Source organism: Anomaloglossus baeobatrachus, chromosome 3 (assembly GCF_048569485.1).
Source record: "Anomaloglossus baeobatrachus isolate aAnoBae1 chromosome 3, aAnoBae1.hap1, whole genome shotgun sequence".
In the NCBI taxonomy this organism is placed as follows: Eukaryota; Metazoa; Chordata; class Amphibia; order Anura; family Aromobatidae; genus Anomaloglossus; species Anomaloglossus baeobatrachus.
Window position 1 is genome coordinate 401,510,414 of NC_134355.1, and position 19,026 is coordinate 401,529,439.

A 19,026-nucleotide genomic window follows, 5' to 3' on the forward strand; every position below is an offset into this window, starting at 1 on the left:
ATATGTGAGAGCAAGTCCACTTAATCTCTCTGGGGAGCTCTGAGACTCCAATATTGAGGAGGGCCATGCTCGGGTCATGGGGGACTCTGACAGACGTGCAATTAGCCATTAGAGAAAATACCTGATTCCAAAAGGCCACAATTTTTGGACAAGGCCACCAAATATGAGAGAGCGTTCCAATATCACCACATTTTTTCCAGCATAGGGGGGAGTGCGAGGGATAAATGTGCGATATTCTCTTAAGGGAATGAAACCATCTTAGTTGTATTTTTTTAATTAGTTGTAAGTGATTAATGCATGAGGAGCATCCCGTCGACCATGCCATAGTTCTCCTCCACTGCTCCTCCAAATAAACCACCCCCTAATCTTACTTACTATATATCTTAAGATGTGTCGGCGGGGTCACGTCGTAAGTGACACACATCCGGCATCATAAGTTACATTGTAGCATGTAACAGCTACTTGCGATTGCGATTGAACGGTAAAACGTTCATCGCATACACGTCGTTCATTTCCTAAAAATTGAACGTCAGATTGTTCATCGTACCCGGGGTAGCACACATCGCAGTGTGTGACACCCCGTGAATGATGAACAGATCTTACCTGTGTCCTGCGGCTCCTGCTGGCAAAGCGGAAGGAAGGAGGTGAGCGGGATGTTTACGTCCCACTCATCTCCGCCCCTCCGCTTCTATTGGCCGGCTGCAACGTGACGTCGATGTGACGACGAACGTCCCTCCCACTCCAGGAAGTGGATGTTCGCCGCCCACAGCGAGGTCGTATGGACGGGTAAGTATGTGTGACGGGGGTTATTAATTTGTGCGACATATTCAACAAATTGACCGTGTCACACATACGATGGGGGCGGGTACGATCGCATACGATATCGTATGCTTAATTGCAAGGTGTAAAGCAGGCTTAAGGTAGCTTCACATGGTCTGGGGGGGAATTGAAAATACTGTAAGAGACCAATAGGCCCTTAGCAGCCCCTTTTTTACCTGTAATGTAAAGTTGAATGGCAGAAGGTGGCTCCTGCAAGGAGAGTACCAGACAGGAACACAAGAAGCTCCTCATGTGTAAGTATTGAAAGAAAAAATGTTTGGGGGAGGCAGAAGTTTGTCCTTAAGTTCTCAAAAGAGCACAGGGATGCAACCTCAAACAAGTCTCCCAGCTTCCCAACTCCTAAAGACTGCCATTCAGAAAGGGAGATGTGGGGAATTATCTGTTCCAGACTCCTCAGAGAGATTGATTCGAGAGTAAGCATAAGCGACTGCTTTGCAGCTAACTCCACATCAATAAAGAATTTTGCATGATGGGAAGTATTTGAGGGTGTCAGCCTAGTTTCAGATATTCAGCCTCTAGTGGAGTGAAATTTTGTGAATTCTTTTTCTATTGTCACCCACCCATGGACCGACTTTGGGTCCCACCAGCTTTTAAGGGCGTCTAACAAGCATGCTTTATAGTGTAATAGTAGGTTAGGGATAACCATACCACCATCCTGTGACCTATAGTGTAGGAGCTCTCTAGCTATTCTTGGTTTCTTATTAGCCCAAACAAATCTAGACAGTAAGGATTGAATAGAGGATAATCTAGCTTTAGGGATCATCAGCGGGAGACATCTAAGGATATAAAGGATTTTAGGTAAGAACAGCATTTTACAAGTGTGTATTCTGGCAATCCTCGACAGCGCCAGGGAGGCTATCCTATCCATATCGAGTTTGATCAAAGTGATGAGAACTCTAACATTCTTGTCAACTAGATTAGACGAATGAGAGCATAAGGTTATGCCTAGATACTTTATACTTTTGTCAGCCCAAGTGAAGGATAAGGTTTGTTTAAACTGGACTGCTAGTTGAGGGGGTCAATTTATTGGGGGAATAACCAATTTAGAAATGTTCAGTTTATAAAAGGAGACACTAGAGAAGGAGGATAGGACTTTTAGGAGCGCCAGGAGGGATTTCACACACGATATTAGAACATCATCCGCATAAAGGTCTATGGTATGAAAGGCAGACCCAACTCTAATTCCCTTAATGTCGGCCGAAAAGCGAATGGTCTCCACCATGGGCTCCATAAACAGAGCAATTATTCCTGGGGAAAGGGGACAGCCCTGGCCGGTGCCATTCGTAATCTTAAACAGAGCTGAAAGGTACCCTCAGCTGAGAACTCTAGTACTCGGGTTAGAATAGAGGGCCATGATCGCTCTTCCAATAGGGTCAACAATCCCAAATTTTGAGAGGATAACGTCCAGATATTCCCAGTGCACCCTGTAAAACACCTTTTCAGCATCCAGGGAGAGAAATGTACTGGGGATCCCGGATCTCTCAGAGACATGTAGGAGATCTAATATCCTTCTAGTGCCATCTCTTGCCTGTCGACCCAGCACAAATCCCACCTGGTCTGGAGAAGTTAACGAGGGGAGAATTTTGTTCAATCTGCTAGAAAGTAGTTTTGAATATAGCTTAAGGTCACAGTTAAGAAGAGTTTAAGCAGAGATGGGGCAACAGAAGAAGCAAGTAGTTTATAATATTCATTAGGTAGGCCATCTGGACCTGGGGCTGATTGCATTTTGGCAGATTTGATCATGGACAAAATTTCCTCAATGGTGAAAGGGGAATTAAGCTCTTGGAATTGATTGGGGTGACGAACTGAATCGAAGAGTTTTTGGATATTTTGGGAGGTAGGTTGGGGAATTGAAGAGTCCGAGTTGAGATTATAAAGTTTCAAGTAATAGGTGGCGAAGGCATTAGCAATTTCAATCAGGTTGACTATTTTCTGACCAGTTTGATCGTATAGGAACTCAATCCTAGATTTTCTGATGGATTTCTTGACTCTGTGCGCCAGGAGGACGCTCACCTTGTCACCCAAGGCATAGTATTTTGCCTTAGACTTGGTCAGAAATTTATCATAGTCAAATAACATGGTGGTTCTCAGGGCATTTCTAAGTTTCTTTAGTTCAAGGGTTTGTAGGGTGCACTCTGGACTTATGTATACTTTCCATCTGTGAAATATTGGCCATAATGTCAGATTGTTTTTTCCCTATGTTTCTTAGACAAGAATATTCCTCCAATGTACGCCTTGTGGGCCAGCCAGAGAGTCTCATCAGAGACTTCCTGGTTGTCATTGAGGTCAAAGTAAGAATTAGGCTCAGAGCGGATAATGTCTCTATTTTTGGCAGATTTTAATAGGTAGGTATTTAGCCTTTACGAAAATGGCATGGGGGAAGTGTTTCTCAACTATATCTAGGGTGATCGGGGCATGGTTTGACCATATGATGGATCCTATTCGAGCATCTAAGCACAGGGGTAGGGCGGCTCTATCCACTAAGAAGTGCCTCCCAGAAAAATAGATAGTCTTTTTCGTTGGCATGATGGTAACGCCAAATGTCATGTAAACCCTCCTCAGCAATAAGCTGTTGTAACTCCTCCTGCCTAGTATGTAACTTTAAGCTGCAGTCCATTTCCCTTAAATGAACTAGTCCCTGCATAATATTATCGGACTTTTAGCTTCAGTTTTTATTTTTTTTCATTGTTTTACTGAAGAAACGCCTCCGTGCCCTATTTGGTGCGTATACTGAGTAGAGATGAGCGAACTGGCCGTGGTTCGGCTTGAGTTCGGTTCGCCGAACGGAGGTCTCATTCGAGTTCGGTTCGGCGAATGTTTGACGAACCGAACTCGAACCAATAGGATCTAATGGGAGGCAATCACAAACACATAAAAACGCATTATAAATGTACACATACAGTTAATAAACATTGCCATAACACTTACCGGTCCCCGCGATCCCTCCTGCACTCTGTCTCCTGCCGCTATTCCATCCGATGATCGCTGAATTCTCCCGGTGACCAGCACTGCCAGCAGTGATGCAGGACCTATCGTGACGTCAAAATAGCCATTTGACCAGTCACGTGGCTATTATCTCATTGGCTACAGACTGGTCACATGACTATGACGCGTCATGTAGGACCTGCGAGTGCATCTCTCCGGTACACGGTGCACATTTGTGTATCGCCGTGTACCGGCGACATGCTCTAGCACACAGTCGACTCCCCGTTCCGTTAGGGACCGGCGGACACAGCCGGTCATTAACGGAGATCACCGTTGCCATAGCAACGCAGTTAGCGGTGATGTCACCGCTAACCGCGGCTCCGGGAATCACATGATCGGAGCCCTGTTGCTATGGTAACACGTCTGTCACCGCCAGCAGCCAGCAGCACTGATCTCTCACGGAGTGAAGGCTGCACGCTGCTTCCCGTGCAGCCTTCACAGAGTGAAGGCTGCACGGGAAGCAGCGTCTTCCCCCATTCAGCAGTGATGGAGCAGAGCTGCATTTGTTGAACGAGAAAGACAAAAGACCATGGATCGTGGAGGGCTGACAGGGGGTAATAAAGATGGAGTCTCTAATGTGTCTGTGTATTTATTTCCATTAAAGTATTTTTTCTCTGTGTGGTGTTTTTTTTTTAACCCTTTATTGGAGATTCTTAATGGCCGGGTCAAACGTGCCTGACATTAAGAATCTCTGGCTTAATACTAGCTACTAAAACAAAGCCAGTATTAACTCATGATTACCCAACAAGCCACCCGGCTCCAGGGCTGTTGGAAGAATTGGATACAGCGCCAGATGATGGCGCTTCTATGAGAGCGCCATTTTCTGGGGCGGCTGCGGACTGCAATTCGCAGCAGAGGCGCCCAGAAACCTCGGGCTAACCTGTGCTGCGGATTCCAATCCCCAGCTGCCTAGTTGTACCTGGCTGGACACAAAAATGGGGCGAAGCCCATGTCATTTGTTTTTTAATTATTTCATGAAATAAGTGAAATAATTAAAAAAAACGGGCTTCCCTATATTTTTGGTTCCCAGCCGGGTACAAATAGGCAACTGGGGGTTGGAGGCAGCCCGTGGCTGCCTGCTGTACCTGGCTAGCATACAAAAATATGGCGAAGCCCACATCATTTTTTTGGTGGGCAAAAAACTTCTGCATACAGTCCTGGATGGAGTATGCTGAGCCTTGTAGTTCTGCAGCTGCTGTCTGCTCTTCTCCATACAAACAGACAGCAGCTGCAGAACTACAAGGCTCAGCATACTCCATCCAGGACTGTATGCAGAAGTTTTTTGCCCCCTGAAAAAAATTATGTGGGCTTCGCCATATTTTTGTATGCTAGCCAGGTACAGCAGGCAGGTACGGCTGCCCCCAACCCCCAGTTGCCAATTTGTACCCGGCTGGGAACCAAAAATAAAGGGAAGCCCTTTTTTTATTATTTCATGAATTTCATGAAATAATTAGAAAACAAATGACGTAGGCTTCGCCCCATTTTTGTGTCCAGGCAGGTACAACTAGGCAGCTGGGGATTGGAATCCGCAGCACAGGTTGTCCTGAGCTTTCTGGGCCCCACTGCTGCGAATTGCAGTCTGCAGCCGCCTCAGAAAATGGCACTTTCATAGAAGCGCCATCTTCTGGTGCTGTATCCAACTCTTCCAGCACCTGCCTGCTATACCTGGCTAGCATACAAAAATATGGCGAAGCTCACGTCCTTTTTTTGTAGTTTTTTGGCAAAAAAAATAAAAAATGCTTTCCTGGATTTTCCATTGCCAGTGAAGGTAACACCAAGCCCTGGGGGTTAGCAGCCAGTAGCTGCTTGGATTACCCTTAGCTAGCAATACAAAAAATGCAGCGGGAGCCCATATATATTTTTTTTAATTATTTACTTAAATAACTAAAAACAAAATGGGCTTTCCTGTATTTTGATTGCTGGACATCACAGTGCTGTAAAAATAAATCTTTAAAAAAAATGACGTAGCGCTCCGCGGTATTTTTGATTCTCAGCGCAGATAAAGCAGACAGCTATGGGTTGCCACCCACATCTGCCTGCCGTTACCTTGGTTGGCAATCAAAATACAGGGAAGCCCATTAATTTTTTCTATTTAAAAAATAGTTAAAAAAAAATGACGTTGGGTCCCCCCATTTTTAATAGCCAGCTAGGGTAAAGCAGATGGCTGTAGCCTGAAAACCACAGCTGGCAGCTTTACCGTGGTTGGGGATCCAATGTGGAGGTCCCCCCAGGTTCTTTTTTTTATAATTATTTTATAAATATTAATAATTACACAAAAAAAGTAGGGTCCCCCCCAAATTGGATCACCAGCCAAGGTAAAGCGGACAGCTGTGGTCTGGTATTCTCAGGGTGGGAAGGTCCATAGTTATTGGGCCTTCACAGCCTAAAAATAGCAGGCTGCAGGCACCCCAGACGTGGCACATCCACTAGATGCGCCAATCCTGGCGCTTCACCCCAGCTCATCCCGTGCCCTGGTGCAGTGGCAAACGGGGTAATAAATCGGGTTGATACTAGCTGTAAAGTCACCTGAGATCAAGCCCAGCAGTTTGTGATGTCATGGCGTCTATTAGATACCAAACATCATAAACTGTCAGTACTAACAAAAAAAAAATCGACAAAAGAAATTTATTTGAAAAAACAATCCCCAAAACATTTCCTCTTTCACCAATTTATTGTAGGAAAAAAAATAAAGGGGTCCCACGACGACTCTGGACCGTCTAGAATATGGGGGGGAGACACTCAGGGAATGTATCCCCCATTTTCTAGGAGTGCAGACCCTTCATGTGAGGAGTGTGGGTGCAATGAATCTGCACTCACTCTCCCCGGGTCCACAGCAGCAGATTCCATGTCGTAATGGTTGCTACCAAAGCTGCAATGCCCTGCTCATGAGGTAAGGGCATGCCTAATCAGGAGAACTATTCTACATTTCCATATATTGGTATTTGCTGATATTATTGCTATTCCACCTACTATATATTGGGGATAGGATCTTGGAGATGGAATACCCCTTTAAGTCCAGTTATCCAGCTGAATGAATACTTAACAACAGAGCTCGCTATTTAGATGTGTTTTCTTGTGGAGTATAACGGACTCTCATGTTTGGTAGTCGTTCAGCAGGGAAACTATAAAAGCAAATCCCTCCATTTGGAAATGTAGTATATAGCTCTCCTGATCAATTATGTTCCTTACCTCATGAGCAGGGCATTGCAGTAATAATAATAATTTATTCATTTATATAGCATTATTAATTCCATAGCGCTGTATGTCTTTGGAGTGTGGGAGGAAACCGGAGTACCTGGAGGAAACCCACGCAAACATGGGGAGAACATACAAACTCCTTGCAGATGGTGTCCTTGGTGAGAATTGAACTCAGGACCTCAGCTCTGCAAGACTGCAGTGCTAACCACTGAGCCACCGTGCCACCCATTTAGCTTACAGATGCATAACCACCACTCACTGTGTCTGAACACAGGAAGCTGAGCTGACAGCCGCTCTGTGCATGCGGCAGCATCTATTGTGAAGGAGAGGGCCGTGGGGGGATCAACGCTGCACAGGTACCGTGGGACACCGGGGAACACCGGTGGGGTTATAGGGGGTGACCTGGCAGGGCCTGGGGAGGAGTTTTCTGTCATATGTGTCATGGCACATGCGACAGAAATCAGAGGAGTAGGGTGAATGCGGCTGGCACGCTGCTGTGCGTGCGGGCATCTTGGATTTCTGGGAGGGCATCAGGGGGGGCACTTTGGCGACACCGGGGTACCGGAGGGGACCGGGGAGGAGATTTATCATGTTTGTTCATGCCAGATGGGAGATAAATAATTTTTTACCGTCGCTGTCATTTACTGTAACGTGATCATCGCTATACGGTGTTTACCTGTGATCACATGAGTGGGGAACGGAAAAACCGTCCTGAATCATGATCTCCAGGGTCTCAGCTAGCCATGAAACCCCGGAGATTTTCTGACGCTGGGGGGCGTTATTCACTTATTTCTGCCTGCTGTTTATAAACGGCAGATCAGAATAAGGCTACATTCACACGATCGATCCATTTTTGTGGTCTGCAAAAAACAGTCCGTTTTTTTTCACGGGTGCATCCGTGTGGCATCAGTTTCCGTTCCGTAGACGGTCCGTATGTCATCTGTTTGTCATCCGTGTGCCTTCCGTTTTTTTTGTGTACTGTAAAAAAACTGAAGGAGGGAAAATACATAAATTTACCCAGGATCCTTAGCTTCAACCTACATGAGGCGGTCACATGTTCACTCCAGTGCCATTTTCTACTGTTTTTCACAGCGTAGAGCGCTCTGCTGATTTTCCTGTGCTTCTACACTTCATATCAGTCTTTTCTGTCATTATAATGGCAGAAAGACACATAATGTCCCACTCTCCTGCATTTTGTAATTTTGCACCCTTTGGTGCCTTTCATGTGGCACTAAGGGGTGCTTAGCTTTGTATTTAGCCAAAAAAATGAAAAAAGAAAATGACGTAGGGTTCCCCCTATTTTTGTAGCCAGCTAGGATAAAGCAGACGGCTGCAGCCTGCAGACCACAGCTGGCAGCCTCACCTTGGCTGGTAATCCAAAACTGAGGGCACTAAAAGCTGTTATTTTAAATTAAATAAATAATTTAAAAAAAAAAAACACGTAGGGGTCCCCCCAAAATTGGATCACCAGCCAAGGTAAAGCAGACAGCTGGGGTCTGATATTATCAGACTAGGGAGGTCCATGGTTATTGGACTCTCCCCAGCCTAAAAATAGCAGGCCGCAGCCACCCCAGAAGTGGCGTATCCATTAGATGCGCCAATCCTGGTGCTTCGCCCCAGCTCATCCTGTGCCCTGATGCGGAGGCAAACGGGGTAATATATGGGGTTAATACCAGATGTGTAATGTCACCTGGCATCAAGCCCTGGGGTTGGTGAGGTCAGGCGTCTATCAGATACCCGACATCACCAACCCAGTCAGTAATAAAAAAATAGACGACAAACACATTTTTATTTGAAAAAACACTCCCCAATACATTCCCTTTTTAAACAATTTATTAGAAAGAAAAGCAAATCCAGGTCTGGTGTAATCCAAGAGGTTCCCATGACGATCCACACTGTCCCAGTCAATGAAGAGCAGGATGTTCCCCATTGGCTGGGAGAGCAGTGCAGTGACCTGAGCTAACATCAATGGGTCAGCCCAGGTCACTGCAGGGGGATGACAAGTGCTGCTGTCAGCGACGTACATTACCTGCGCTGATCTCCTGCACTGCTGACAGCACCTGTCACTGAGTTCAATGACCGCCGCCTTCACAGCCAAGTATCGCGGGCGGCCCGTGACGTCACCGCTAGTCAGTCTCGGGTTGGAAGCGAGAGAAGGTGATGTGACAAGCGGCGGCCATGGAGGACAGTGACAGCGCTGAGGTCGGGACTTCATCACCGCAGGTAAGCCGAGCGTGACCATGTGTGCAGAGTGCCAGGAGGACATCAGTGGCGTGGACTGCATGGCTTGGGACGTGTGTGTGTGTGTGTGTGTGTGTGTGTGTGTATGTGTGTGTGTGTGTGTGAGAGTGTGTGTGTACATGCCGCTTGCAGGAGGGGGCGGAGTGAGCTGAGCGGGGAAGTGTGGGCTTCCTGCACGTAACTAGGATAAACATCGGGTTACTAACCAAAGCGCTTTGCTTGGATACCCGATGTTTATCTTGGTTACCAGCTTCTGGCAGGCTGCCAGCGATGGCTCCTGCAAACTGTAGCTGTAAAAAGCCCTGCTTTTTGCTGCTAGAACCATTCTCGAACGTATCTAGAACTATCGAGCTTTAGCAAAAAGCTCGAGTTCTAGTTCTATCTAGAACAGCCCCCAAAATCACTCGAGCCGCGAACTGGAGAACCTCGAACCGCGAACCGCGCTCAACTCTAATACAGAGACTAAAGTGTATGTAATAGAATAAATGGAACATACTAGAATGAGGTATCTTCCTTGTGTGTCCGAAATAGAGGGGACCAACTTAAATGCTACAGAGTGTTTGATAGTAATAGCTATCCCAACTGTTTTGGTGGAGGCACTAGCAGGGAAAACCAAAGGAAAACACTTATGACTAAGCCTGTGATTATCCTCAGAGGAGTAAAGCCCCGTCACATTTAGCAACTTAGCAGTGATCCCGAAAACGATGTGACCTGATAAGGATTGCTGGTAAGTCGCTGGTAAGTCGCTGGTGAGATGTCGCACAGTCAAATCTTACCAACGACGCAGTAACGATGAGCGACCTGTATAACGATGAGCGACCTGTATAGGAGGTCATTGTTAGGTGTCAAACACAGCGATGTGTCCTGCCCAGCAGGACATCACCTTTGCAGAAAATAGTCCTGACCCTTCAGTAATGACTAGCGATCTCACAGCAGGGGCCTGATCGCTGCTAGTTGTCACACATAACGAGATCGCTGCCAAGATCGTTACTGCGTCACAGAAACGGTGACGCAGCAGCGATCTCGTTAGCGATCTCGCTGTGTGTGATGGGACCTTAAGTGGGTTTCCTGGATACAGGCTATCTGACACTTCGAGGCTTTCACTTCTCTCCACACATTTGATCTTTTAAAGGGGGAGTTAAGCCCTCTGGCATTAATAGATAGAATCTTAATCCCCATAATTAAGTTGCATAAATGAACATGATCCAGCCGTGGACTTAGGAATTGAGCAGAGGCTGATGCAGACTGTGAAAACAATAGTGTCAATACAGAAAGACAAACAAACCACAAACGACACATAAAACAGAAACAGCATTGCACTTCAGGGAAGTGAGCAAAGAGTGCTAGTACACCAGGGGCGACAAATCAAAGAAGAACTCGCATAACAGGGGATCGGGGTTATAATCTGGTTATTGCAGTAAAAAAAGGTAAAAAGGAAAAACAAAAGTGAATGTCATGGTAAGCTCCTCATACCAGTTGAAATGCCAAGCCTAGAGGCTTGGGCCCAGTCAGCAGTGATTTTCTTCTTGCCATCAGAGGTAAAGGAGGGTGGCACATCTGTAGAATCCGAGGATTTAAGAAGGGTATCTGCTTCTGAGGGGGAGTTACAGGTATAGAATTTGTTCTCTTTGTGGATTATCAGTTTCACAGGAAATCCCCATCTGTAGGATAAATTGGCGTTGTGCAGAACCCTGATTTGTGGCCCAAATTCCCTTTTTCTTGCCAGAGTGGCTGCAGAGAGGTCTGGGTATATCACAATTTCGCTGAGAGGCTTTGGAAGAGACTGGTTCTGTCTTAGAGCATAGAGGAAGGCTTCTTTGGTTTTAAAGAAGTGCAGCCTGGCCAGAGTGTCTCTTGAGAGATCTGGTGTTACCCCTTTGGGCATGGGTACCCTATGTATGTGGTCCACTGTAAGATCTAAGTCTGCTACTTCAGGAATCAGGTGGCGCATAAGCTTGTGCAGAAAGGGGACCAGACCAGAGTCAGCTATAGACTCAGGGATACCTCTGATCCGGACGTTATTTTTTCTTGACCTATCCTCCAAATCCCAAATTTTATTTTTCCAAAACTACACCTCTTTAACAACTTCATAGTGTGCGTCTATCAGGTCATTGTGAAAAGACACATACTCCGTCATCTTAGATTCTATGTGGTCTGTGTGCTCCCCAAGGGAGACCAGGTCTGCCCACAACTCAGCTATGGCAGCTTTAAAGTCATGGTTGTTGGGGCATCCACAGGGAGCTCCACTAAGGGCGATGGGGCAAAATGCAGAGATGAGGCCTGCAAGGAAGCAGGGGAAGATAGCAAGTTCCGCTGCTGGGTAGAAGCTTGGCATGCACTGTGGGGGAAGAATTCCGCAAGCTTGGCCGGGGATCCCTTTTTTTAATAAGTCTTGCTACTGGTATGTTTTTTCCATTCCTTAAGGCAAATTTCCTCCAGCTCAGTCAAGTTAGTTGGTTTCCTCTGATGAACAGCACTCTTCAATCGGATCACAGATTCTCAATGGGATTAAGGTCTGGGCTTTGACTACGCCAGTCCAATACATTTACACATTTCCCCTTAAACTGCTCAAGTGTTGCTTTAGCTTTATGCTTTGGGTCATTGTCTTGTTGGAAGATGAACCTCTATTTCAGTCTCAAATCCCTGTCAGTCTGAAACAGGTTTTGTTTAAAAATATCTACCATGTTTCATTGTGGTGATGGTGTTCTTGGGGTGATGAGCTTTGTTGGCTTGATGCCAGACATAGCCTCATCTGACCATAGCATTTTCCTCTATACATTTGGGGAGTCTCCCACATGTCTTTTGGCAAACTCAAAATGAGCCTTCCGATTTTGGTCTGTAAGTAAAGGCTTTTTTCTGACCATTCTTCCATAAAAGCCAGCTCTGTAGAGTGTATAGTTTATTGTGGTCCTATGGACAGATACTCCAGTCTCTGCTTGGGTATTCTGAAGCTTCTTCAGGGTTACCTTTGATCTCTGTGCTGCATCTCTGATTAATGCCCTCCTTGCCTGCGCTGAGAGTTTTAGTGGGCGGCCCTTTTTCAGCAGGTTTGTTGTGGTACCCTTTTCTTTCCATTCAATGATCATGGATTTGATGGTGCTCTGGGAGATCATCAAAGTTTGAGATTTTTTTTAGAACCCAACACTGACTTGTACTTCTCAACAACTTTATCCCTTTGGAGATCTCTTTGGTCTTCATGGTTTTGTTTGGTTAGTGTTGCTGCCTCTGTGGCCTTCCAGATGAGGTCTGTGTATACTGACAGATCATGTAACAATTAGATTCCCCACAGGTGGACTTCCTTTCACTAAGAATGTGACTCATGAAGGTAATTGCTTGCACCAGACATTTTTAAGGGCTTCATTGCAAAAGGGTGAATACATATGCACATAGCAATTTTTATTATATTTTTTCTCATAAATTTAATTTTTGCCTTTATTTTTTGTATTTTACTTCCCCAACTTACACTATTTAGTGCTGATGCATTTGATACAAATTGGATTACAAAAATGTTTAAACATGAGTTGTAATGTAACAAAATAGGTAAAAAGTCAAGGGAAGTGAATAGTTTTGCAAGGCACTATATTTATATGGCTTTGTGCATTTGGTCATTAGATGGAGACTGGAGGCTGAAATAGACGTCTATCTTCAGTGATGAGGCCTGCTTTTTTCTTATATTTAATGATGGCTGGAGAATGGAGATAAGTGAACATGAACAGTAAAGTTGGGAGTTCATATAAGACACCTCAGACACCTATTGTCTGGTGCTTGAATATGGACTTGTTTCTGAGTTCAGAGTTTGGGTGCTATTCATATGCTAATAAAGTTTGTTGAAAGGCTGCAGCACAGTGTGGTGGCAATCGGGGTAATAATTTTGAATTTGATGTCAGTTGATCCTCGAAGTTACAACCTAATCCAATGGTATATTGTCCCATGATGTCCATTGATTTCTATGGAGTTTCTTTCTGTGAATGTTCTCAGAACAAAGCTCCTTAGTAATTGATGGGCATCGTGGGACATTACACCATTAAATTATGTTGGAACTTGAGGATTTTTTTTTAAATTAATAGGTTGGTGAACGAGGGAGCCTGGTGCAGTCTATATTCCCCAATTGGATTATGTTGGAAGTTCGAGAATTTTTTTGAATTAATAATTTGTGAATGAGGCAGTATGGGGGAGTCTTTATTCAAAAAAACTGTTTTTTTTCTGTGTTTGTTTTTTAACTCTACATTAGCCGCATTAGCAATTGGGGCAGCTGATAGACACCTATCTATTACTAACAACTGGGCTTTATGCCAGCAGTCAATTCACAGCTGATATCAACCCCAAACGTCTTACCCTGATTGCTACCGTACCATGGCACAGTAAAGAAGGAATAGAGCACTCTGATTTAACCAGTAGTGCTCGGATATGATCCTACTCTGTATCAGTCTATAAGAAGAATCCGGCACTCAAATAAATAGTTGGAAATGCATTTTTAATTTACGGCTCAAAATGCAAGGTTTGCAAAACATACATGATGTTTTGGTCGATCAGGCCTTTATCAAACCAGCACATATGTGTCAATCAGTGGGCCTTGGGATGTATGTTTTGCACACCTTGCATTTTGAGCCGTCAATTAAAAATAAGTTTCCTACTATTTATTTAAGTGTTGGATTCTTTTTATATACTGTAGCATGGAAATCAGGAAGACTTGGGCAAGGCGCTAGAATTGGCATTCTGATGGATGCGCCACTTTTGGGGTGGCTGCAGGCTGCTATTTTTAGACAGGGAAGAGCCAAATAATGATTGGCCTTTCCAGCCTTACAGTCATATGAAAAAGTTTGGGCACCCCTATTAATGTTAAACTTTTTTCTTTATAACAATTTGGGTTTTTGCAACAGCTATTTCAGTTTCATATATCTAATAACTGATGGACTCAGTAATATTTCTGGATTGAAATGAGGTTTATTGTACTAACAGAAAATGTGCAATCCGCATTTAAACAAAATTTGACTGGTGCAAAAGTATGGGCACCCTTATCAATTTCTTGATTTGAACACTCCTAACTACTTTTTACTGACTTACTAAAGCACTAAATTGGTTTTGTAACCTCATTAAGCTTTGAACTTCATAGGCAGGTGTATCCAATCATGAGAAAAGGTATTTAAGGTGGTCACTTGCAAGTTGTTCTCCTATTTGAATCTCCTATGAAGAGTGGCATCATGGGCTCCTCAAAACAACTCTCAAATGATCTGAAAACAAAGATTATTCAACATAGTTGTTCAGGGGAAGGATACAAAAAGTTGTCTCAGAGATTTAAACTGTCAGTTTCCACTGTGAGGAACATAGTAAGAAAATGGAAGAACACAGGTACAGTTCTTGTTAAGCCAAGAAGTGGCTGGCCAAGAAAAATATCAGAAAGGCAGAGAAGAAGAATGGTGAGAAAAGTCAAGGACAATCCACAGACCACCTCCAAAGACCTGCAGCATCATCTTGCTGCAGAGGGTGTCAATGTGCATCGGTCAACAATACAGCACACTTTGCACAAGGAGAAGCTGTATGGGAGAGTGATGCAAAAGAAGCCGTTTCTGCAAGCACGCCACAAACAGAGTCACCTGAGGTATGCAAAAGCACATTTGGACAAGCCAGTTACATTTTGGAAGAAGGTCCTATGGACTGATGAAACAAAGATTGAGTTGTTTGGTCATACAAAAAGGCGTTATGCAGGGAGGCAAAAAAAACATGGCATTCCAAGAAAAGCCCTTGCTACCCACAGTAAAATTTGGTGGAGGTTCTATCATGCTTTGGGGGTGTGGCCAATGACGGCACCGGGAATCTTGTTAAAGTTGAGGGTCACATGGATTCAACTCAGTATCAGCAGATTCTTGACAATAATGTGCAAAAATCAGTGACAAAGTTGAAGTTACATATTGGATGGATATTTCAGAAAGACAATGATGCAAAACACCGCTCCAAAACTACTCAGGCATTCATGCAGAGGAACAATTACAATGTTGTGGAATGGCCATCCCAGTCCACAGACCTGAATATCATTGAACATCTGTGGGATGATTTGAAGCATGCTGTTCATGCTCGGCGACCATCAAACTTAACTGAACTGGAATTGTTTTGTAAACAGGAATGGTCAAATATACCTTCATCTAGGATACAGAAAGTCATTCAAAGCTACAGTAAGCGACTAGAGTCTGTTATTTTTGCAAAAGGAGGATCTACAAAATAGTAATGTCACTTTTATGTTGAGATGCCCATACTTTTGCACCGGTCAAATTTTGTTTAAATGCGGATTGCACATTTTCTGTTAGTACAATAAACCTCATTTCAATCCAGAAATATTACTCAGTCCATCAGTTATTAGATATATGAAACTGAAATAGATGTTACAAAAATCCAAATTGTTATAAAGAAAAAAGGTTAACATTAATAGGGGTGCCCAAACTTTTTCATATGACTGTATAATAGTAGCCCCCAACTGTCTGCTTTACTTTGGCTGGTTATCAAAAATAGGGGAAATCACATGTGATTTTTTTTTTTTTTTTTTTATTCACTCCCCATCCATATTTGTTTGTAGGGTAATGGTGATGTTCCTACACCCATTTTACCTTCTTTTGCCGCCCCCTAGCCCTTACTATAACTATGTTTAAGCTATTTTACAGCACAAACGTTTGGGTTCACATTGACTTACATGGGGTTAGGGGTTCGGGGTAAAGTTCTGGTCAAGTCCAGGTCCCAAACTGAACTTTTAACTAATGTCTGGTCACATCCAATGAAGCCTAATTTCAATGGGTTTGCTCATCCCTACTGGAGGGAATGTCACAACATTCTTGCTCCCATGACTATTGTGTGGGTTGACGTAATGTATAGTAACTGGGATGTCTGGGATATCATTAGTCAGCGACCGCTAAGGATGCTTACAGTAATGGATCTTGATGATTTGTGTGCACAAGAATATTCAGCATAGCAGAAGATTCTGCATACAACCATTAATATCCTTATTGGTAGCATGTTAAGGCGAGCAAATGTATGTCGTTCATACTCGATACTGAATAAATCGAGTTGTCTTGAAAATTTTGCTTCCATTTCTTGTATATCTTGAATTCAATACGTCTGTTAATGCTGTTATTTCCATAATTCCATGATTTTTCCTTCCTGGTGTTGCAATTTCAGTATGCAGTTTCAGAACTAACAAGTGTTTGCACTTCTCAGTTCTGAAACTGCATGCTTAAATTAAAAAAAATCAGTGTGATTATGCTCCAAAACCTGAGGTTTTGGAGCAACAACTCAAAAAGTCATTCTCATAAAAATACTAAAAACTTAGAAATTTGAGATTAAATTTTAATGTAGCTATGAAGCATGTTATAGATTGCTACATGTGTAGAAAATCAGAACCACCATCACTACATGTATACACCACTGAGCTTAGTGAGGTCAGTTCCATATATAAATGTATCGCTTGAACGTACAATTCCTAGCATGTCTTTAACAATCGTAAGAAGATGTTTGAAGTTGTTGTCACAAGTCATCGCCAGACTGCTGACAATAAGGAACCACAGTATTGCTGGGTCACATAGAGGGCAGCACTCTTGCTGGGTATCGCAGATGCAGAGGGCAGCACCAGACCATGAGTTTTCCCCCGAGCAGTGAGGTTGTGTAAGGTTACTGACATAAGCGCCCATGAGAAAATCCATGGCTGGCACTGACCTGCAGTAACCTTTGCACCCTCATTGCAAAACGTTCTCAGAATGAGACTCCTTAGGAATCAATGGGTGTTGTGGGACATTACCTGTTGTATTATTGTCATCACTTCTAGGATTTTTTCATTTAATAAATTGGTAAATGAGAGCGTGTGGGGTTCTTTATTCAAATAAAGTATTTTTTCCTGTGTGTGTCTTTTTTAACCAATTACTTGACAGGTTAGTAATTGGGGTGTCTGATAGATGCCCACCCATTACTAACTTCTGGGTTTGATGCAGATGACATCAACCCCATTAACTATTACTACATTTGCCATGCACCAGTGCAATCAGGAAAAGCCAAGTATAGTGCCAGATTTGGTGCATCTAATCCTTACACCATTTCTGGGCTGGTTGCGGGCTTCTATTTTTATCCTGGGAAGAGACAAATAACCATGGCCTTTCCCACTATGATATTATCAACCCCAGTGGTCTGCTTTGCCTTGGCTGGTTATCAAAAATAGGGTGGATCCCATGCTGTTTTTTAATTATTTAAATAGTAAAAAAAATGGCATGGGATCCCTTTTACTTTTGATGACAAGCAGACTGCTGGGGGTTTTACCTGTGCTTTGTTATTAAATATAGGTGAGAGCCCATGTCATTTTTTAATCATTAATTTATTTTTTTTTAAGTGGTGCACCGGACAATCATAGCCATGACAATACTTGACATACAGTAGCTGTGATGGGGTCAATATGCACACACTGGAAAAGTTTGGTGATTGTCTGCTCTGCAGCCTTTCAACAAGCTTTATTTGGATGACAAACCTCAACAACAATTGGACATACAGTTAAAAGTCTGTATTCTTGTCAGATACAGTTTGGGTTTGCTCAACCCCACTTATTTTCCCTTTTGTCTACACATAGTACAGATGCCTTGATGAGATTTCATTCTTAGAACTCATCTCTGCAAATCTTCCTTCTTCTCCACCTTCAGAAGCACATCCTAACACGAATCCCATAAATATAAAAGTATCATTATACTGCCCAAAAATAAAATTATCTCACATGCTGCATCCCTAAACAAATAATTGCTCCTTACTGTGATTCTTTCACAAAATATCCATCACCCCACAATGTCCCTTTCCATAATATACCTCCACACTGCCCTTCTCCATATTGTCTCCCCATACTGCCACTCTTTATAATCTCATCGTCCCAAAATTGCCCCTCCCCAAAATATCACCCCACACTGCCCCTCTCAATAATATCCTCATACACTGCCCTTCTCCATAATTACCTGCCACACTGCCCCTCTCTATAATTTGCCCCACACACTGCCCCTCTCCAAAACAACCCCCACACTACCACTCTCAATAATGTCATTTCTCCTCACAATGCCCCTTTCCATCATGTCTCCCCCACACTACCCTCTCCATACTGTCATCCACCCACAGTGCCTCACTCTATATTATCATCCCCCCACACTGAGCATCTCGATTTTATTCACCACACACTGTGTCTCTTGATAATACCTCCCCACACTGTTCCTTCATAATGTTCCTCCCCACACTGCCCCTCTTCATACCATCCCCCCCATACTGAGCCACTCCATAATATCACCAAGCCACACAAACTCCCCCTCTTGAAAATATCTCTTCAAACTGCCCTTTTCCATAAAATTCCCCCTAGCCCCACTTCCTCTTGCTGTATTGTATCTCCTTTTACAATATCCCATCATAATGTGTGTGCCTGGGTAATATTCAGCTCCTCTATGGAGTGCATGTCTAAGTTTCATAGTGCATATACACACCATGATTTCTGGACTGATCATCTGCCATCTGACACAAACTAACAACTTCATATGTACCTATGAGGCTGTTAATATGGGTCAAGGGACCCCTAGTTATTCTGGGCATTGTTATCTATACATACAGTGGGTACAGAAAGTATTCAGACCCCTTTACATTTTTCACTCTTTATTTCATTGCAGCCATTTGGTAAATTCAAAAAAGATCAATATTTTTCTCATTAATGTACACTCTGCACCCCATCTTGACAGAAAAAAACAGAAATGTAGAAATTTTTGCAAA

At 43.6% G+C, this 19,026-nt stretch overlaps 1 protein-coding gene across 1 annotated transcript in view; it reads left to right on the forward strand.

The window, feature by feature from the left end:
- The window catches only part of KHDRBS2 (KH RNA binding domain containing, signal transduction associated 2), a 658,172-nt gene that overhangs the window by 546,812 nt on the left and 92,334 nt on the right, over positions 1 to 19,026 (forward strand). The window lies entirely within an intron of this gene.